We start from the raw sequence: 23,094 nt of genomic DNA, 5'->3' as shown, positions 1-23,094 counted from the left end.
GCATAAAGAAATGTAACCAAATAATGAGCACTATATGTATTGTGTCTTCCAATTCCTTTGGAATTGGAAGGCATTTGAAGACCCAATCAAAAAGGACAGATCCTGCACATGCTGATATACAACAAGTACAAAGAGGAGTACTTCACCAGCCCATGGCGCTGTCCATGTGTTCACCTCCTTTGTTTGTATGTTTTTTAGCTGAAATGTCCCGGTTGCTGCTGCTCCTCTCTCACTCCACGGGGGGGGGGTGGTGGGGGGGGGGGGGGTGGCGTATCAAAACAATTCAAATCTGTAAAGAAAAGCGCACGCAACCTCGGGCAATAAAGCTTTAATAAAGGACAATAACACAGTACATTGGAATTGTACTCACACTTTTTCTTTAAGGCAATCGCTTTACAGCATTCCAACAGGAACTACTCCCTCCTCCCGTCCCTCCAGATGGTGACTCTGCGGTCTCCTCATCCACGGCTGCCACCGCTGTATCCCCGCTCTCCTTCACTTCCTGTGTTGCCTGGTCACCGGATGCCGGTTCTGGTGCGCCTGCGCACTATACCGACGTGATCTACGCCGCCTCAGGAGAGCCTCAGCCAAAGCCGGAGCCACAAGTTGTACGGAGCTGCGAGGTGGGGGATTCAAGACACGGGTGCACTCCCTCTGCTGTTGCTACGGACAACGCGCTTCGGAGGCGGAGCCTCCTTCCTCAGGTCCCACCTTGCTTCCTGCTAACGCCCCTCCCTATATACCCGGGATACCATCGGCCCTAATTAGTTAATTGTGTATTCTTAAAGGGGCCAGTAACCAATAGTCATTATCCACCTTCGGCTGGGACGGGAGAAGCAAGGGGCTATCCACTTTTAAAAAACATATATTTAAAATACAATATAAGATACAATTTGAAATACAATTTAAAACAGTACAGTACAAGCGCAGATATTAACCAGAGCTATTATGGATACATATTAGATATCACATTCCCTACATAGCAACCATAGTGGATAGCCCCTTGCTTCTCCCGTCCCAGCCGAGGTGGATAATGACTATTGGTTACTGGCCCCTTTAAGAATACACAATTAACTAATTAGGGCCGATGGTATCCCGGGTATATAGGGAGGGGCGTTAGCAGGAAGCAAGGTGGGACCTGAGGAAGGAGGCTCCGCCTCCGAAACGCGTTGTCCATAGCAACAGCAGAGGCAGTGCACCCGTGTCTTGAATCCCCCACCTCGCAGCTCCATACAACTTGTGGCTCCGGCTGAGGCTCTCCTGAGGCGCCGTAGATCACGTCGGTATAGTGCGCAGCGCACCAGAACCGGCATCCGGTGACCAGGCAAAGCAGGAAGTGAAGGAGGAGCGGGGATACAGCGGCGGCAGCCGCGGATGAGGAGACCGCAGAGTCACCATCTGGAGGGACGGTAGGAGCGAGTAGCTCCTGTTGGAATGCTGTAAAGCGATTGCCTTAAAGAAAAAGTGTGAGTGCAATTCCAATGTACTGTGTTATTGTCCTTTATTAAAGCTATATTGCCCGAGGGTGCGTGCGCTTTCTTTACAGATTTGAATTGATTTGAAGACCCAATACATATAGTGCTTATTATATATAGATACATTAGCATCTGTTTAATTTTTTAGGTTTGATACAAATAAACTTTTATATTTTACCAAATTATGTATGCTCCTCTTTCTGGCCAGCACAGTCTGATATTTCTTTGTTTTCTCTTTTTTTATTGAATGCTAAGGAGTTATTGAGCTTCTGGCTGAATTTCTGCTTTGGATGTTTACAAGCCATAGGTGCCCGAAGTTTCTGTGCCCTTCCAGCACATTGACCAAGCTGTCATAAACAAATCTGTCTCTAGTCAATATCGAGAGCTAGTCCTGCCGGGTCAGGAAACCACTTCACAGCCATTCACAGCCAGTCATGTGATCAGGAAGTCATAAAGACCCATTTAAAGGGATGCAAGGGTTGGGTAAGAAAGGGGTCAAATCTACCATCCTACTGTCCACCTGTTTAGCATTGCCCAATTTATTATCAAATGTACAGATATCACTTACACTTGAATGACTCAATAGCAGCAGCCTCTGGTTTGATCAGTGCATCATCATTTTCCTGTTGGGGGGACTTCACTGCACATTACATGATCACACTCCTCATCGTCCCTAGAGTCATGCAAAAAAAGTGCTGCCCTCATTGTTGTCATCAATCTCTTTCCTTGGGGGAGGACCATGTGCATGTCTGCCTAAGTATATTCTTGATGTCGGGCTGTTGTCCACAGCCAGGGAGACTCCACGGGACCCTTCAAAGCAACAGAGCAACCCAAGAGGATGAAACCTGAGGCAGCGATGTTTGGACTAGCTCAAAAACGATGAAAGGCAATCTTTTAAAGAAGCAGCAGCAGACAAGGTAACTGTTGATTTTAGCTGCTGTAAATTATATTAAAGGTTAAGGATTTACTAAAATTTTAAGGTAGTTTGTGTGAATGAGCTTTAGATTGATGGCCAGTTTAACATCGGTTTGAACTGCTTCTGAGATCATTCAGAATTCCTTGACAGTTACCTTTGACCTGCAGTTTACCTCCTTCTAGCCTATTTAAGTGGGTTTTGCACTGCTAAAGACTTGCATGGGAACACAGATCCCATTTCATGTGAACAAAAGTGAGTTGGTGCAGGCCCCAAAGAAAGGTTAAAAGTTAAAACCCTATCAGATTTTTGCCTTCTGTGTCTCACTGGGGAGCTCTTTTACTTTACTTCTGTCCAATAGACAAAAATAAGAACAAATATCCCTAAAGTAAGGAAAATCCCCCTTTGGTTGTCTCTGGAAAAATGTCCCCAGTGGAAGATTCCCCCTCCCTTCCTGTTATGGTGACAACTCAAATGTACTAATTTTCCCCTCACTTTCAGTCTCAGTTACAATTGTCAGCAGGACAAATAGAGAGAGTAAATTTCCCCGACAGGGACAGCACTAAAAACCTGACAGGGCTTTTATCCCAACACCAAATCCAAAGCAAAAAAAAACAGTCTCGCTTTGAAGACACTTTAATGGCACTTTTCCACTGCAAGTACCGGCTCGACTCTACTCGGCCCTGCTTGGCCCGGTTTGCTTTTTCACTGCTGGTACCGCATGGTACGGTGTTGGAACGGTTCGGTACGGTTCGGTACGGTACGGCATGGTTTGCTTTTCCACTAAAGTAGTACTAAAGTTAAGTGGGTGGGATAACAACGGGGTGGGTGGGATTCTCTGACCAATCAGTGGCTAGAAGTGACTGCATGCAAAGGATTGTGGGATATGGTACCAGTTATGGTACCTGTTGGAACCACAATCGAGTAGGTACCGTACCGAACCGTTCCGACACTATACCATGCGGTACCAGCAGTGGAAAAGCACAAAAGCGTGCCGAACCGTTCGGTTCCATGCAGTGGAAAAGCGCCATAAGTTATCTTATCAGATGGTTCTCAGCAGTCTCTTACCAGTAAAGACACTGGGGAACATCATAAGGATACAGAATCCTAAACAAAAACTTTAATGGAAGGAACAAGGAGGCTGCAAAAGCTACTTGTCTTTTGACTCACTAGCTTCAATACTTTAAACCACTGACTCAGAAAAAGTATGAAGATGATGACAGCCTATTGTTTCCTGACTCAAGGCAATGTTTAAAAAGATTTGTCTTTTTCATTTTTGTTTAATGAGGTAAAGAGAAAATATTGTGTATTATTGATTTTATAAATGTTTCTCAAACCAACTCCAGACTCTTTTTCCCACATTTAGCATAGTAATCCTAGCTGATTTACACAAAACAATTTCTTTACAGACCTCAGTTGCTAAAGCTGACATTTAGAAACATAAACAATTTATACAAGTGACTCCTTCCCCTCCCTACTCTGTTCAGAGGATCTGTACAGTGAGATCCAATGAAAGAAAGAGAAAGTCTGAAAGTAAACAGCTCATACTTCTTTTTCATTATTTAAAGATTTTTTACAAAAAAAGATTTAATACAGGGACATCCAGAATTCAGGCTTTGCAGAGCATTCTGGGTTTTCAAAAACAAGGGCACAGCAACAGCGTTTACTTTTTGATTGACTCTCTAATTGAAAGATTGTATGAGGCAGGGACAGCTGCTGGAAGAAGGGATCAGTACAGTGTTCTATATCACTTCCAATTGATACAGCCCCCCCCCCCTCCAGAACTACATCTTCCAAAAGCCCTTCCCTACATACACTGGAAGGGGAGGCTCATAAGTGTCAATGCAGCTGGCAGCCTACACATAAAGGGAACAAGTTTTAAGAGTGTGAACAAGACCAAGATATGTACATGAACAATAGCCCAGGTGTGTTGTTCTGGATAGTCCAGGTGTGTTGTTCTGGATAGTCCAGGTGTGTTGTTCTGGATAGTCCAGGTGTGTTGTTCTGGATAGTCCAGGTGTGTTGCACATTAGTCATCGCTGACACCACTGCTTAGGATTTCAGAGCAGCAGAGGCAGTTTCATCGGCCCAGGAGCTCAGAATTTTAAGCAAATCAACATTTGCATTTTAAACGTTCTTCAGATTGTTAACCTTTCATTTGCAAACCACTTACTGACTTAGCACAGGTCATACACAATAATGTGTATGCCATCTTGTTTAATATGTGTCTTCTGCCCTTTTTGATAAGTACAAACAAATAAAAGATATTAAAATTGAAAAGCAGTGATCCTTTGTAACCATGTCTCCATCTATCTGTCATTTACAATGCAGCTTTATTCACTAGTAAACCTCTCTCCTTCTACATAGTCCACGCAGAAGCAAGGAACAAACAGTTAGGCCCAACAATTGGTAATAAATGTTAGGCATTTTTACCCAAGTGCATTTTCTGCATTAAAGTGGAGTTCCACCCTAAATTTATACTTACCTCCATCTTCTCGCTCTGGGTCACCTGAAAAACAAATGGATAATCGCAATTTTTTTTTTTTTTTTACTTACCTTGTAGAGAAAATATACTCACCTTACTTCCTTCTTCCTCCCCTTGGCGGCCGCGGCGATTCGTCACTTCCAGGCTTTTGCAATGATTCCTGGGAGCTGAACGTCATCGCTCCCAGGAATCATTGCGCCTGCACCGGCCCCTACGTTAGTTCCGGGGCGCGCGCGTCATTCCCTTCTAAACAGCTTCTGGGCATGCCCAGAAGCTGTGGAGGGATGACGCGCGCGCACCGGAAGTGACGTCGGGGCCGATGCAGTGCATCGTGGGACCGAAGAAGAAGGAAGAGGATGGAAGAGGACGCGGAAGAGGATCGCGCTGGCTTCAAGCTGCCCACACCTGAGATGGCAGCGCTGGACAAGACATTTTCAAGGTAAGTATTTCTCCCAAAAGGTAAGTGCAACCCGGGACAGATCAGAGGCTAGCCATTGTGGAATGTGCTAGCCCTGACTGTCCCAGGGGTATTTTTATTAAAAAATGTATAACCAGGGTGGAACTCCGCTTTAAGTTAAAAAAATGGCCAACTAAAAGAGTTACCCACAAATAGGTGGGGGAAGGCAGCAGTTGGGACCAGCCAGAAGGGACAGAAAGGGACAGTTTTCAAGAAATGTAACTGTCATCTAAAGCAGGGTTTCTCAGCTGGGGTCCATCGAACCCTAGGGATCCTCCAGAAGTTACTAAGGGTTCATTGATCAATGAGCAGTTTCTGCCTCTCAGATAAGTCCCCACTGACACCATTGATCTTAGCTATCTGTAAAAGGGGAAATTCTTCCTAATAACCTCAAGTGTAAGGAGCATCCTTCCCACTGGCCATCTCACTAATGCACTAATGTGTCATGAGTTTTAGATATAGTCATTTTTAGCAGGGGTCCCCTGAGACTGGAAAGTTATTTCAAGGGTTCCAATCCTCTGTATTGAAAATGTTGAGAAAGGCTGACCTAAGGTAATAGAATAGAAGTGGAGCTGCTCAACTTCAGAGTCTGCCATAGGTTTATTGAAGTTGCCCAAAACACAATACATCTACCTGCTTTCCTCTTAGATGTTTCACTCTATCCAGAACTTAGTCATATGACCAAGCTTCGAGTTGGAGTGTAACGCGTAAGAGGTGAGCAGTTGGATTTATCTTGTATCAGGTAACTTCAATAAACCTACTGCGGACTCTGAAGTTGGGTGGCTCCACTTCTATTCTTTGCACCATAATCTTCAGCTGGTCATGGACTACTTGGAGGGGGCATCCTTCTGTTGGTGCAGTAGGAGTGAGAAACCTGCAAACTAGTGCTGAGTATTTGGGGTTGTTTGTAGTATCATCTAAGGTAAGTATGGACATCATAAAAAAAGAAGGGTTTAATATTACTTTCAGCTCAGGTACTGAGGGTGCTTACCATCCGAATTTCTGAATTACAATAGTAACGAATTTAAACAAATATTTTTCTAATCAAATTTAAATAATATTTAAATTTGAATATTTTTCAGATTCAAATACGTAGTTTTGAATTTGAATAATTTTTTAATTCAAATTGTTTTTGAGCTGAATTTGAATTTCCAAAGAGAAAAAAATACAATAGAAAATAAAAGAATATAATAGAAAAGAAAAGAATAGAATAGAAAAGAAAAGAATAGAATATAATAGAGTAAAACCGAACAGAATACAAAAAAAAAAAGAATAAAAAAAATAGAATAGAAAATAAAGGGATAGAATAGAAAATAAAAGAATAGAACAGAAAGAGTAAAATAGAAAACAATACAGTAAAACAGAACAGAATATAACCATCTTCTGAAATTCAAATTTTAAATAGAATAAATTCAAATTCGAATAGAAAGGAATATAATATAATAGAAAAGAAGAGAACAGAAAAAAATAGAATAAAAAAAAAAACAATAGAATAGAATGGAATAGAAAGAATATACCCACCTTACAAAATTCGAATTTCCAATAGAATAAAGATTCCAATTAGAATTCAAATGCAAACCAAATCGATTCGAGTTAGAATAAACTAAACATATTTCAAAAATGAATAAATTAATTTAACTAAACGACTTTATGTAAATACCGAATCGAAAATAAATTAAACAATTTTTTTCGTTCTGCACATGTCTATTCTGGATACCATGCCTTGTTCTGCACTTCTTCTCTGAGTGGAGGTGACCATCTTGGTAAAGGTAGAGTTTTGCTTCTTGATCTCTATGGCAACACAGTGGTGAAATCACCAAATGTCACTTCAAAGTTCCTGAAATGGCATTTCAGAGGGAGAAGTGCCTTAGATCTCACACTACAGCTGTACATCTACGAGGCTGAAAGCACAGTCATGCCTAGGCACATTCACATACCAGAAAACACAATGCTATTTTTCAGAAGAGATTTAGGATAAAAGGTACATATTTCAGGGCACTGCTTCACCATAATTATTGCTTACAAACTGTTGCAAATAACATACAAATCTTCACTTTTTGAGTGCAGGTCCACTTTAACATCACCCTTCCAAAACACTCTACAGGCTCCATAATTTATAGAATACCTTTTGTATGTTTTGCAATGTTTTCTGAGATTATTGCATCATTTATGAGTTGTATACTTTTAGCTTTTATTTATTTCAGATTCTCAAAATATATATTAAGAAAAAAGAAACGAGAAAAAAAAAAATAGGACACAAAAGTGGCACTGTGATTTTTCTGAAGCATGAAATGGGTCACTAACGGCCCCGTGTTGTAAGTGCACTACTAGAGCATTATTCGGAAGTTTAACATCAAACAGCAATTTGTCACGGTGTAGTGACAATGACACAAATTACATGGCCAGGGATTCACCCACTGATGCATTTCTTTAGCGCCAGCGAGGTGAAAAGTCTCTGTCAGCATTTAAAAGAAGAATCTTCCACTTTGATAGAGACAGAAACAGCAAGTGACAACATAAATTGGCTCCATTACATTGCCCCCGAGAGCAGTGCTGAGAATGGCGATTGAGGTTTATATACTGGTAGAGATGTAATTGTGTCTTGGCATGAATGATGCCTGCTGCTTTCAGATCGCTGAAGGGGAATGTGGCACAATGAAACCCGCCGATGGCAAGACTTTCCATTTGAAATGTGCACTGTCGGCGTTCAGGAGTGTACCTGATCTGGTCTGGGCCACAAGCAACTTGACATGATTCAAGCATCTCTTGATAAAGTGATATAAAACATTTGAAAGAAACAAAAGTCTGTAGAAACTAATGTCTTGTAAAATGTATTATCTGAGTGTACAATAATACATAAAAAAAAAAAAACATATAAAAAGTCAATAAGTTCAAGGTAGATAAGCAAGATTGGTGCGCTGTTAGGTACTTGGTGATTGTTTGGTCATTTTGTTATGGAAGACAGGGGTAGAAATATTAACTGTCCAATCTGTGCCATCTAGGAAAAATGTATAAAAGCCATCTAAAACTTTTTTTTTTTTCAGGTTGAATAGTGTGGGAAAGCGTTAGAACCTCTATCAGGTCGTTTTTATCTGATCCCATCCGATCCGACCCACTGGATGGATGGCGAACATATGGCCTTACGTCTGTTTTCAGCGGATCTTGTTGGATCAGATGCCAGGCAGGTGTCCGCTGACATCCGCCTCCCCATGGAGGAGAATGGATGACCCGATTGGGTCCATCTGAAAAACGGACAGACGGACCCGATCGGTCTGGCCATGTGAAAGGGTCCTTACAGTTATCATGGTGCTCACAGAATTTGTAATATCAACAAAACCACATGATTGCTATGTCATTATTAACATGGCAATCAAATGGGTTTATTTATTAACAAACCCATGTGATCACCATGTCAGTGTCGACAAGGTTAGCATATGGCTATGTTGCTAAAGCTTTGGCAGTGACATGGTTTATCAAAAAAGTCATATCGCACAACAACAGGTGATCTGATGTGGCTTAGTTTAAAAAAAAGCTATATTTCACATCACATAGCTAGGAACACCACCCTCTCCTAGCTTTAAACTTTTTTTTTTATATCATTTTTTGACAGCAAAAATCAGTGCTACTTACAACTCTATGCAAAAAAATGACTGTGAAAAAAAACATTCTCAAGTGTAAATTTTCATTTAAATTTGCAGATGCTGTCACTGAAGAACCATATCAGCAATAAACAGTATCAGAAAAATAAGCAATAGTGAGAGTTTTTTCCTTGCCTAGAAGTAATCTGTGCGCATCCTAAAGTGCCCTGTGTGCAGCCTATGTAGGGGTTCTCTAGCTATAGTCTATATGAGAAACTCTAGGGGTTGATCACACCAGCTGAAGTCAGCGGTTAAATGGCTCCTTGCTCTCAATCTTCTGCTGGCTATGTGTTGGGGTCCAGTCTTTAAGGTGGTGCACTTAAATACCATCCCTTAAAAATTCTGCATGCAATGGTTAATGCTCTTGGCGCCATCTGCTAGCAGTGGTAAAGTGAACCCAACAAGCAGCAGCTCACCAGTCCAGTGCTCTCAGCAGGCTCCCGTCCAAATGCTTGAAAAACAGGAACTCTTCTGATGCTGCCCTCTGTGTAAATTCCCTTGCTGAGGTTGCGGCCTGCGGCCCAGGGAATGAGGCACCCCAGCTACCAGTACACCACAAGTTAAGATGTGTCCAGCTCTGATCCCAGCAAACCAGACCATCCTTCCTCACACAGCCCAGGAAAAGCTGCTTGCTCTCCTCCCCTTGGGTGTTTCCTCTCTCTGGAAATTGTGCTCTGTGATCTCATTCACCTCCATAATTGAATCCTTCCCATAGACTACATTCCCATAGTCTAGCGTTGTCTGCACCAAAAGTCCCTCTAGTTCGTCATACCCCACCGGCTCCCACTGGAGGGGGGAAGCTGAATTGCCCTGACGTTATCAGTATAGGAGTCCTACTGTATGTGAGTACAAGAGCAGCTGCACTACGGTGGCCAGCTAAGCACCAGGCTACATGCAGCTCCTCAGGCACTTCCAACTTAATTATCAAACCCACTCTTCTATTTAGCAAAGGTTTTGGTTCTCTTATTTAGCTAGAGGTTTAGTGCAATATCCTGTTTGGGGAGGGCCATTCCTCATAACCCCCCACAGACAGCTATATAAGTTTCAAAAATTCATGATTATTCCTAATAATGAGTATGCTAGAGATAATTTGCATTCAATATGGGAATTAATATATGATGTTACATTTTGACCATGCATGCACTTTAGGAAAAGGGGGCACCAATGAGTAAAAAACACATTGGTATTAAAAATGTTAACTGCTATTCATCTGCAATTGTTTTTGTATTTTAGCATGTTTTCCCTTATACACAAAGGGGGGTAAAATTGAATGGTTCACATAATATAGTTTTCCTAATATCGAGAAAGCAACAAAGAAATTAGTAGAGTTTAATGACACTTTACTTATAAAATTAAGAGTATCTCTTTTAAATTGCTCATCTGTTCCTATAATAAGATGCTGCTCTGTGCATACAAATAATAAAAATATGGAGCCTGACTAAGATATGATTTATCACTGTAGTAAAGGGAAAAAATCTGGAGACACACTGACAGTCTTTCGGTCTCTCCCTCTTGTACAGAGACAAAACATATTCTCTTTTATTAGAGTCTCTGCCCTGCAGTATTGTCAACCAGCAGCACAAGGCAGCTATCAGGAGAAGCTTTGCTATAACCAAAAAAAGCAACCTTGTAATCCTTAAAGTGAAAGTGCACAAACTCTATACAGTGTAAGAATTTTAAAGGAAATCTATGCTGAGAGAATATGGAGAATGCCATTGCTGATTAAGAATGAGCTTGGGTTCGGGCTGAACCCAGAAGGAAGCTGTCAGTGCTCGTCCAATCAGCTGTGGCTGGAGCATTGCCCACCTTTCAGCTGAAGGCACACAAAGGAGCAGGGATGCTTGTGACATTGCTGATGTCCTGTGGCCATGTTAGATCAATGATGTCATTAGCATCCCTGACCCTTTGTGTACATGTAGCTGCTGGGAGGATAGTACTCTGGTCGCAGCTCATTGGCCCGGCACTTACAGACTCCTTCTGGGTTTGGACCGATCAAGCTCATCCTTTTTGCTGATCTGCCTGGCTGTCATGCTAATCCAATGAATTTCATTTTTTATGAGGCACAGACTTAGAACAAGTATATATGTCAGCAGTGCTGATGACATCTCTCTGACTTTCTTATCTGGATTATTTTTTCAGGTCAGACTCAGTAACTATATATTAAGATAGACCACTATTAAGGCGACCAACATTTTCACAGGAAGTTCAGCATTGGGATTTTGGGGAGCCTACAATACATAGTCTTAAAATGATATTACTTACAGTACCTACTCTGTGCATGGGTTTTGAACAGAGCAGCTCCGATCCTCTTTTTATTGGGTTCCCCGCTGGTGTTTCTGGCTCCTCCCCCTTGACCAGTGCCCCCAAAAGCAAGCCAGGACACTGACACGTACTCGCTCCCGAGCCCCGCTCTAAGCTACCATCAGACACATAGAGCCGCGGCTCAACCCTGCCCCTCACTCTATCTTCATTGGCTCACTGGTTGTGATTGACAGCAGTGGGAGCAAATGGCTCCCGCTGCTGTGTCTGGACCAATGAAGAGAGAGAGACCTGGGACAGTGGAGGCTCCCATGCCCATCGCAGAATTGAGAGGGGGCTCAGGGGAGTATGAGGGGGGCTGTGGGGGGAGCAGCACACAGAAGGATTTTTTTCCTTCATTAATAGAATGCATCAAGGTAAAAAAAAAAAAAAAAAAACCTTCGGCCTTTAGAACCATTCTATTTCTAAAGTTGAAACTCTATCACCACCCTGGTATTGCCATGATGCAGTGCTGAAATTGTTTTAACAAATAGAGAGGCTTGAAAAGCATGGAGGTATGCCTCAGTTCAAGAAGATAAGTTCTATAAATATATCATATTGAATATTTTTACCCAATGACAAATCAAAGTGTGGGTGAAGACAAGACATTTTTCTTCAGTTTGGATAGAGTGTGGCTGAGAACCACTGTCACTGGGTATCCAAACTGCCCACTTTTTAATGCTGTACTCTAGGCTCTAACCAACTCTACTACCAAGGCATTTATTTAGGGGTTTCATCATTGATAAGGTTGAGTAAAGACTCTAGTCCATCTAGTTCAACGTGTGTGTGTGTGTGTGTGTATGTCTCTACCACTTCCCATATTCTTGTATATTGTGTTCAGTAAGATGGTCATCTAAATGTTTTTTTTTAATCACTGACACTTCCTACCGAAACCACAAATTGTTGAAGGGAGTTCCATATCTGTACTGCTCTAACAGTAAGAAACCATCTACGCTATTTAAGGTTGAACCGCTTCTCACCCAACTTCATTGAGTGGCCACGTGTCTTCTTGAGTGACCAGGTACTGAATAGTTTCCTCCAAATGCTGGAATCACCATTAAGATATTTGCATATTGCTATCATATCCCCTCTTAAGCGTCTTTTTTCCAAGGAGATTAAATGCACTCTTTGTAATCGTTCTTCATAACTTGGGTCCTCCAGCATCCTTATTAGTTTTGTTGCCCTTCTGGGGACTCTCTCCAATTTCAGCACGTTCCTCCTGAGGAATGGTGACCAGAGCTGGACAGCATACTCAAGATTCAGCCGAACCAGGATCAGATGCACCCGGGTTGGGGAAGGTGTTAAGAGTTAAGGTATGTAGAGGGTTACATGTTAGTAGGTGCTTAGGTATTGGGGACACAATGTTTTTCAAAAACAACCAGTGCTAGGGAGTTCCCAATATCATGTAAAAAAGTTGAGATTGGTATTGACCATATTATTTGACCTCTTAGGAAAAAGTCAGGGGCTTAGTCTATCTTCCTTTACCCTCCCCCCACCACCACCACCACTCCATGATCCTTAATAGTACATCATATTAATTAGAAGTACAGGCACACCTTACTGAAGGTCCAGATAAACAGATAAAGTGTAACCCAGTGGCGGCTGGTGAAGTTTTAAGATGGGGGGGCGCAAGACCCCGCCCTTCTATTTGACCCCTCCCATTTATCAGAAGCCCCACCCCTTATAGACTCCACCCATTTTGTCCCCTATATTTTGCTTGCGTGAACAAATTCTCCCAATATATCACATATTAAGGGGTCTCTCAGTACTAGTATATCCCATAATAGGGAGCAGGGGCCCTATTATGGGATATACTGTGAGAGACACCCTATTATGGGATACACTGACAGAGTGGCACAAACCCCACAGTACAGACCCCGCCAGCACAAACCCCTCAGTACAGACCCCTTGGCACTAATCCCACAGTACAGGCCTCCTAGCACAAACCCCACAGTACAGGCCCCCTAGCACAAACCCCACAGTACAGGCCCCCTAGCACAAACCCCACAGTACAGGCCCCCTAGCACAAACCCCACAGTACAGGCCCCCTAGCACAAACCCCACAGTACAGACCCCCTAGCCCAAACCCCACAGTACAGGCCCCCTAGCACTAACCCCAAAGTACAGGCCCCCTAGCACTAACCCCACAGTACAGGCCCCCTAGCACTAATCTCACAGTACAGGCCCCCTAGCACTAATCCCACAGTACATGCCACCTTTCAATGTAGTGACCAGCGTACATGCCCCCTTTCAATGTAGTGACCAGTGTGCAAGCCCCCTTTCAATGTAGTGACCAGCGTACATGCCCCCTTTCAATGTAGTGACCAGCGTACATGCCCCTTTCAATGTAGTGACCAGCTTACATGTCCCTTTCAATGTAGTGACCAGCTTACATGTCCCTTTCAATGTAGTGACCAGCATACATGCCCCTTTCAATGTAGTGACCAGTGTGCATGCCCCCTTTCAATGTAGTGACCAGCGTACAGGCCCCTTTCAATGTAGTGACCAGCGTACATGCCCCCTTTCAATGTAGTGACCAGCATACATGCCCCTTTCAATGTAGTGACCAGCATACATGCCCCTTTCAATGTAGTGACCAGCGTACATGTCCCCTTCAATGTAGTGACCAGCGTACATGTCCCTTTCAATGTAGTGACCAGCATACATGTCCTGCCTGTACCTACCTGTTCTGGCATGGGTCTATCCATCCATCATGGATGAATGGACCCAAGCCAGGCCAGAACAGGTAGGTACAGGCAGGTCACCGTGCAAGATTTATCAAGTTACCCAGGCCGGGCCCAGACCAGAGTGTGCAGATATCATTATCATCATGGATGGATGGATGGATGGACCCAGGCCAGGCCAGAACAGGTAGGTACAGGCAGGTCACGGTGCAAGAATAATATCCCAAGCCAGGCCCAGACCAGAGTGTGCAGATATAATTATATATATCATCATGGATGGATGGATCATCCATCCATCCATGATGATATATATAATGATATCTGCACACTCTGGTCTGGGCCCAGCCTGGGTAACTTGATAAATCTTGCACCGTGACCTGCCTGTACCTACCTGTTCTGGCCTGGGTCCGTCCATCCATCCATCCATCCATCCATGATGATGATATCTGCAGCAGATATCATTATCATCATGGATGGCATGGCAGGCAATGGATGGCAATGGCATGGATGGCAGGCAATGGATGGCAATGGCATGGATGGCAGGCAATAGATGGCAATGGCATGGATGGCAGGCAATGGATGGCAATGGCATGGATGGCAGGCAATGGATGGCAATGGCATGGATGGCAGGCAATGGATGGCAATGGCATGGCATGGATGGCAGGCAATGGATGGCAATGGCATGGCATGGATGGCAGGCAATGGATGGCAATGGCATGGATGGCAGGCAATGGATGGCAATGGCATGGATGGCAGGCAATGGATGGCAATGACATGGATGGCAGGCAATGGATGGCAATGACATGGATGGCAGGCAATGGCATGGCATGGATGGCAGGCAATGGCATGGCATGGATGGCAGGCAATGGATGGCAATGGCATGGCATGGATGTCAGGCAATGGATGGCAATGGCATGGATGGATGGCAATGGCATGGATGGCAATGGCATGGATGGCAATGGCATGGATGGATGGCAATGGCATGGATGGCAATGGCATGGATGGATGGCAATGGCATGGATGGCAATGGCATGGATGGATGGCAATGGCATGGATGGCAATGGCATGGATGGATGGCAATGGCATGGATGGCAATGGCATGGATGGATGGCAATGGCATGGATGGCAATGGCATGGATGGATGGCAATGGCATGGATGGCAATGGCATGGATGGCAATGGCATGGATGGATGGCAATGGCATGGATGGCAATGGCATGGATGGATGGCAATGGCATGGATGGATGGCAATGGCATGGATGGATGGCAATGGCATGGATGGCAATGGCATGGATGGATGGCAATGGCATGGATGGCAATGGCATGGATGGATGGCAGGCAATGGCATGGATGGCAATGGCATGGATGGATGGCAATGGCATGGATGGCAATGGCATGGATGGATGGCAATGGCATGGATGGCAATGGCAAGGCATGCATTTTTTTGTGAGTGGACAGAGGCCTGAGGAGGAGGAGGACTGAGGACTTACCGGGCTGCTGCTGCACAGGGCTGGACTCTTCTCTCTCTTCCGACCTGAGGCCTGGATCCGAATGCGGTCTGCCGTCCGTCCACGAAGAAGGCCCGCCGCCGCCGCCCGATCCGACTCCTGGTCTCCTCCTGGTCCTGCACTGGTCCTCCTGGTCAGGCGCCGACTCAGCGTCGGCGAGTGCTCTGAGCGGACGGGACTCGGGAGTCTTCTATCTTCTCTCAGCCGCGGCCCGGGAAGGAATGGAACCCGGAAGGCGGAAGCGGTGATCGTGACGCCGGGGCAGTGCACCGCCCCACGCGTCACGTGACCAGATGATGTCCTTCTGTGATTGGTCCAGGCTGGAGTCTGGACCAATCACAGCCAGGTGGGGGTGGCCAAGCGCTCTTTTCTGCGCCCAGGTTACGCCCCAGAAGGCAGCCAATCGGCGCCTCTTCTGGGTCGTAAACCCCACCCCCCCTTTAGCCACCACATAAGCCGGTCAGGCCGGCGAACCCAATTTTTTTTTTTTCCTAACTTTATTGTTTTTTTTTGTCTTTTTTTTTTTTTTTTTTTCCCTTTTTTTTTTTAGGGGGGGCGGCGCCCTGGCGCCCCCTATGCACGGGCCGCCACTGGTGTAACCCAAGCCAGACTGCTACCTTGCCAGAACTACAAAAATTCTTCTCCCTGTTTTATAGTTTGTTGAGTTTTTTTAAGCATTGAGATAGTATGCTTTTCATACTGTTGAGACAATGAATATTATAAAGAACTTTGTTGATCATCAGTGTTTATTTAGATATGTATTTGCTGCAGTGGGTGTTGTGCATATCCCCTAAATAGCAGAGGTATCAGCAATGCATCATGACTTGGTGCATTTCTCAGCCCTGTGGAAGTAATAGAGATATTTATGACAGTCAGAGCTGTATATTTTGCAGTCTTAGTGTATATTATTTCCAGGGCTTTGTTCTGCTAGTGCAGGCACTTCTATAAATTCTGCAGTGTTATTGCCTGTCGAGTCTGCTTAGATCTGGAAACTAATATTTCTTCACAGTAACAAATATAACTAACGCAAGTGTTTGTTAGTCAAGTTCTATATTGGATCCTGGTGAGGTCTGGTATTAAAAAAAACAATGGATATGACATGGAAAAAGTTTTCTTGGTGCAGTATAAAGAGGCGATCTGTTTTTAAAGAATTGATTCTATGCAATTGGATTAAGGACCATTCTACCCAAAACTGGTAATAGAGTGGTGTAAACGCTATAGGGTTTCAGTCACATATGGCTTTCACTTGCAATTGTTTTTTTTTTTAGTTTTTATAAATAATATAATAGAAGTTTTTGCCAGGTTATAAAAGGTTGTAACAAATCTTAGAAAATACATTATTTGTCAATGAACAAAGTAACTTATGGCTTCCTCTAATGCACTGTTTATGGAAAATACATTTTTTTACATATAAACATATGTATGGCCATTTTTAGTTCAGGGTAGAGTTTGGGAAGGCTTAAACCCAGCCTGCTTATTTTTTGCTATCTGTGTCCCATTGGGGCGACTTTCATTCACTTCCTCTCCCTTAGATGCTACAGGAAGTTAGAGGGAATCTACCAAAGTGAGAGGAAGTCCTTTTAAATTGTTGTCCCCCGAGCATGTCCTCATTGGAAAATTTCCCCTTACCTCTTGTTCTGGGGACAACTCTAAAATGTTGAATTTTTATTTCTTGAAATTTTGGACTTTTATTCTTGGTGGCAAATGTCACTAGTACAAATAGAAGGGTGAATATCCTCAATGGGGGGTGCAGACTAAAATGTAAACTCTATCCCAAACTTTGAAAAAGTTGTACCTATAGGTACAGAGGACAGGTAGGGGAGTATTAGTCCTGCACGCTCTCCACGGTAGTCACATTACTCCTCACTCCTTGAGGAGCATGTCTTACCATGGTAGGTTATTTTCATTCAACATCTCCACTTTTTCACCTAGTTTTACTTAGCTGGATGTCGTTATGCAACTTTTTTTTTTTTTTTTTGCATTGATCTTGAACTACTGAGATAGACCACTTATATCTAGGTATAGTCATACTAAGCTATACATATATATATATATATATATATATACCTTTACTTGTATTTTACCTACCAATATACCTCATGTGGCTTTGCACCCAATTTAGCAGGTCACTCACACTCATTGTTTTCCCGTGGAGCCATGACTGTTTGGTGGTTGGCTGCCCTTCCCCCCTCGTTTTTCATTTTTCAATTTTTTCTTACTTTATTGTTTATCCTTTTTTGTTATATATTTTTGCACACATGTTTATGGATGTACTATACATACAATTCACATTCTTTATATTATTCCTTTCTTGTCAATACGTAAGTAGTTTTATGTCATGTATACTAACACATAAGACACAATATTCACATCCATCACAATGGAAGACTTATTGGATTGCTCTCCATGCCCGCCGTTCCATCTTGTCCTGTTTGCACTGCTGGGCCCTTCGACTCCCACTCCCACAGTTCCCGGGTCATGAGCATGTGATGTCTTACAGATTTGTAAGTATGGGTCCCCTTTTCGTTGATACCCAATGTTTGCATTACCAGAGTACATTGTATTAGGGAATGTCATATATTCCTAAACTGTTTCTACATTATAGACAGTTATGTGTGCATCAACCCTTGAGGAAGTGATGTTATAGCACGATATGCGTCGGGTAACATAGATGCAAGTTTACACCTATTATGGATTGATCTTTGAAACACTGTACCTGGCTACAGAATTAATATTTATATACATTGATCATATGGCATTATGTCACTGTTGATCTGTTGAAAATTGTATTTTCCAATAAATCTTTATTTTATTGATTTTATTATTGAGTTTTTTGCACCTCATCTAAAGTCCCACGGGTAATTCATTTTGTTAGTTACCTAGAGGTATACTTTAAAAAGTAGTAAAAGAGTTTCATACAAGCCATTGCAAACCTCTGTAGCTGCATGTACTGTGAGGAGTAATTCATTCTCAAAAATCACAACAGGGACTCCTAAATTTAGATTTTAGTATTTTTTTTAGCAGCTTATATGACCTGCTGTGTATTTACATGAAAGAGTTTGTAAACCCAACATTTTATATTCCTAATATGTGACTGCTGAACCATATACCTGTGTGAAAATGTATCCTGTTCTCTTTCTATTGCTTCGTTTATGTGAAATCCCTGGTTTTCCTGGCAGTCAGTTCTCTAGCTGTTGGAACTCAGCCTGCTTTCCTCCAGTGATCAGACATCGGTCGCCCCCCCCCATCCCCACCCCTCCCTGCATAGCCATTCACTTGGAAGTTCAATGTACTGCTGTTTCTCTTTCCCCAGCTCTCTGTTCTCAGCTGCACAGGGAGCTTAGAGGTTATGTGATCACTGATAAAATAGGAAAAAAAGTATTTATAATGTGTTTTATATCTATACACAAACATTTTGCCCTTCATTTCTAATATGAAATTAATGGGTTGTCTTACAACAGGGGTCTCCAAACTTTCTAAACAAAGGGCCAGCTTACTGTCCTTCAGACTTTAGGGGGCCAGACTGTGGCCATTGGAAGTGGCAAATTGTCCTGGCACCAGTAAGAGTAAATAATGCATCTTTGGCATTAAGGGTAAAAAAAAAAATAGTGCCTCATCGTTGGTATCAGTGGGATGAATAGTGCCCCATCGTTGGTATTAGTGAGAGGACTAGTGGCCCATCATTAATTTCAGAGGGAGGGAGAGTGCCCTTCCCTGGTGTCATTGGGAGGAATACTGCCCCATCGTTGGTGTCATTGGGAGGAATAGTGCCCTGTTGTTGATGTCAGTAACAGGAATTACACCCCATTGTTGGTGTCAGTGTGAGGAAGTGTGTCCCAAGCCACAGAAAAAGGCAAGCAAAGGGCCGCATCCGGCCCTTGGGCCACCACTGTTTTACAAGGTGATCATTTACATATACTTGAAGACTAGCAGGCTACAAAGTGTTTGCTTTCTATAGAAACTAAAGAAGAGAGACATTGTAATGTATTATCTTTGAATATGAATTTCTCCACAATGCCTGTAGCTGCAAAGGTGAATTTGGTCTTGTTTTAAAGTGTGTGACCTTCATTTATAAAAGTTTAATATACACAATAACAGCTGTGAAAATGTGGAATAGACTCCCTCCAGATGTGGTTCTGGCCAGCTCAGTAGATTGCTTTAAAAAGGCCTGGATTCTTTCCTAAATAAAAATAATATAACTGGTATTCACATTTATAGGTAAAGTTGATCCAGGGAATATCCGATTGCCTCTAGGGGGTTTAGAAAGGAATTTTTTACCCTGCTGGAACAAATTGGATCATGCTTTGCTGGGTTTTTTCACCTTCCTCTTGATCAACTGTGGGTATAAGATTGAGTATATGGAATTGTACGGTTGTTTTTTTGTGTGCTTTGTTTTTTTATTGGTTGAACTAGATCGACTTGTGTCTTTTTTTCAACCTGACTAACTATGTAACTATGCACAGGTTCACTTTAAATGAACTGTGTAGTGATTTTGTATATATTTTCTTTCTTTAATCCTATTCACAAAAAATTAACAAAAATTTATATTTTTTGTTTCTTTTTTTTTTAATCATTTAAATATGAAAAATTTCATAGGACTATTTAAAATTTACACTTTCATCCATTTTTGGGATAGAAGGGAACTTGTAACTTGGCATCAAGAACACCTGGCATATGTGCACTGTGTGATTTTAAGAGTTTGCTTGTGATCACACCAGCAGTCTGACTCCTGATAACGGCTTCCATTTCCACTACTGAAATCCCTGTCAGGAAGTCCCAAACATTTTACTCTTATTATCAACCTCTCAGTTTGCTATGAATGATGAACTACACACCACTTCTCAAACTGATTATTTTCTTATTTTATAGCTGCCTGTCTCATCCATTTGTCTTAGTTTGTATTTCGCCAGGAAGCCGAATTGAATTCTCCTCAAGCAAATGCTATTAGCTAGCTAAGAAAGCTGGCATTAGGGCATGCCTTATTTGCATAAGCATCTTTATAATGTTTTTTTTTTTTTTTCACCCAACCTCAATATTTTTTTTTTTCCTGTGCCATTAAAAGCCCCATTAGGAGCGAAGGGTTTAGTGGTGAGCGCCGCTGCGCTTTCCATCAGTGCGTGTGCGTGTGTTTTTATTGGAGGCTCCAATCACCATCTAGAATTCTGAGCATGAAACTAACACATTAAAGCCTCAGGATGTGCAAATCTCCTAACAATTTACCTGCATCGCACAGACTGCATCAGAGCTCTTGCCTGCTGTTAGTATTGAAATTTATTGCAGATTGTAGAAGTTTTGTGTTCAAGAAAATCATCATGAAAAGACAAGCAAATTGCTAGCTTTTACAAGCACATAAACTCAGCGACCCCCTGCCTGTCCCCCCACATCCCAACCCCCCCCCCCCAAACCGATCTGCATTGCATTAAACCGCATCCATAATTCATACCTCAAGGAGAGCGATTATTTTGCTTCGTGGTTGTTGCACTTGATAATTGATGGTCGCGGGAAACAATGGTGCTTGGTATTCAAAACTCATTTAGTGTTTTAGTCGATTGTCCTGTAAAAAGGTGGCGTGGTGTTGGGGGGAGAGGGGGGATGAGTAGAAAAGCTTTTATCATGGGCTGGACAGTTTAATTATTTTTCTCAGACGTATGGGTATTAATAACGCAATTTATCTGACATCTATGGCTTCTTTTGGCCTGTTATTAATACACATTTGACGGGTAAACACTGCTTTATATGTTATGGTATCATTCACAGAGACAATGATATCGTCTTGGAAAATTATATTATGTCCTTTTCTCTGACTTTTTGTCCAATCCTAAAAAACGGAAGGACAGTTTTTTTACACAGTCCCTCCCCATATAACCCCAGATCTATGTGGCTACACAGCTTACTCCTTATATAATATGCGTAGTCTTGCATCTGTTCAACTGTTAAATTGTATAAAACTTTGCCCATACATAGAGTGAGCTTCGGCTGGTTCCTGATTGACCGGCCAATTTGAGCCGTGGGTGGCCCTGTCAACCCCCTCCTACTGACATCTTTTGATCTGAAAATTGAAGGAGCAGGGTGGAAGATTTTTGGATGAACAGCGGCTCCATCCAATCACATGCAGTCACAGTTCAGGCATTCAGACAGCTTTGGGTGCCAGCTATCAGAATGCAATAGCTGGCTTTGAGACTCCTCCATCTACGCTAGTAGAGAGAAGATAAATGCTCCGCTCAAGACCCCAATCTTTCCACTCTCATCAATTACAGGAGCAGAATCTTTGTAGTCATCGGCTACTAGAATCGACTCTACAGCAACCCCAAGAAAATAAAAGTAACCGTTCCATGCATTAAATGTCTCATATCAATGTATTCATCAGTCTAACAAAATGACGGGTCCTTCCAAGATGCAAACAACCTAACACATTTCACTCAGCTAGGAACCTAATTATAGGGGCCCTATGATTAAGCTCCTTGCCAAGTGAAACGCGTTGTAGCATTTGCTTCTTGTATGGACGGTTGTTTCCTTGTACTGATGAATGAATGGATATGAGGAGTTTAATACAGTGAACAGTTCCTTTTCTTTTCCTGGAGTTGCTGTAGAGTCCTTTATCCATGTTGTTCAGTGGGACTGAACAAGTGAAATCATACAGGTTAATCCTATATAGGGGCCCTATGACTAAGTTCCTCGCCAAGTGTCAAGGTCTTAACTTGCCTTCCTGCTGGCAGCCATCTTGGACATGTGCAGACTGCTGTCTCTTATAAACTCTGTTTGCATCCTCACTTGCCTGCTGCCTGGGCGTTGCTCAGTGCTGATGTTGCATACCTGACTATTTATATCACCTGATGACTTGCAGTCCTTGCTCTTGTGTTTGTGCTCCAAGGTGCTTCACTGCTAGCAGTCTTCTGTTCTCCGTGTTCCTCCGTGCATGATCTGGCTTGGCTGACAACTTTCCTGGCTCTCGATCCCATATCGGCAGATGACCTCGCATCGGCAGACGATCCAGCTACCCGCTACTGGAGCCCGGCTTGGATGACTACCCGCTTCTGAACTTGACCCCGGCCGTTTCTGATTTTGCTCCTCACTCTTGCTGTGCCTTTATATTGCCCTAATAAACTGCTTTATTTTACTTGCATCTTTCGTATGGTCTGGTTTCCTGGCACCCTGACACAGAGTGAAACACGGTGAAGTGTTTGCATCTTGGATGGACAGTTGTTTTATTGTACTGATGAATGAATATATATGAGAAGTTTAATAGAGTGAACAATTCCTTTTTTTCTTCCTGGAGTTGCTGTAGAGTCCTCCATCCATGTTGTTCAGTGGGGCTGAACAAGTGAAATCTTACAGCTCAATCATAGGAAACCTATGATTAAGCTCCTTGCTGAGTGAAATGCGTACAAATGTTTCCATATTGGATGGACAGCTGTTTTGTTGTACTGATGAATGAATGGATATGAGGAGTTTAAAGTGAGTGGATCCCTTTCTTTTCCCGGAGTTACTGTAGAGTCCTCCATCCATGCTGTTCAATGGGGCTGAACAAGTGAAATCTTGAAGTGAAATCTAGAGTGGGGAAGTCTCAGGACCTTTACCTGTTTCTATTGCTATCTGTTTCCCCACAAGGGAGAGTCACCCCTCTCTTTTTTTCCTAG

This window comes from Pelophylax lessonae, assembly GCF_965119305.1.
Source record: "Pelophylax lessonae genome assembly, chromosome: 6".
In the NCBI taxonomy this organism is placed as follows: Eukaryota; Metazoa; Chordata; class Amphibia; order Anura; family Ranidae; genus Pelophylax; species Pelophylax lessonae.
Note: the sequence above shows the minus strand (reverse complement) of the source record.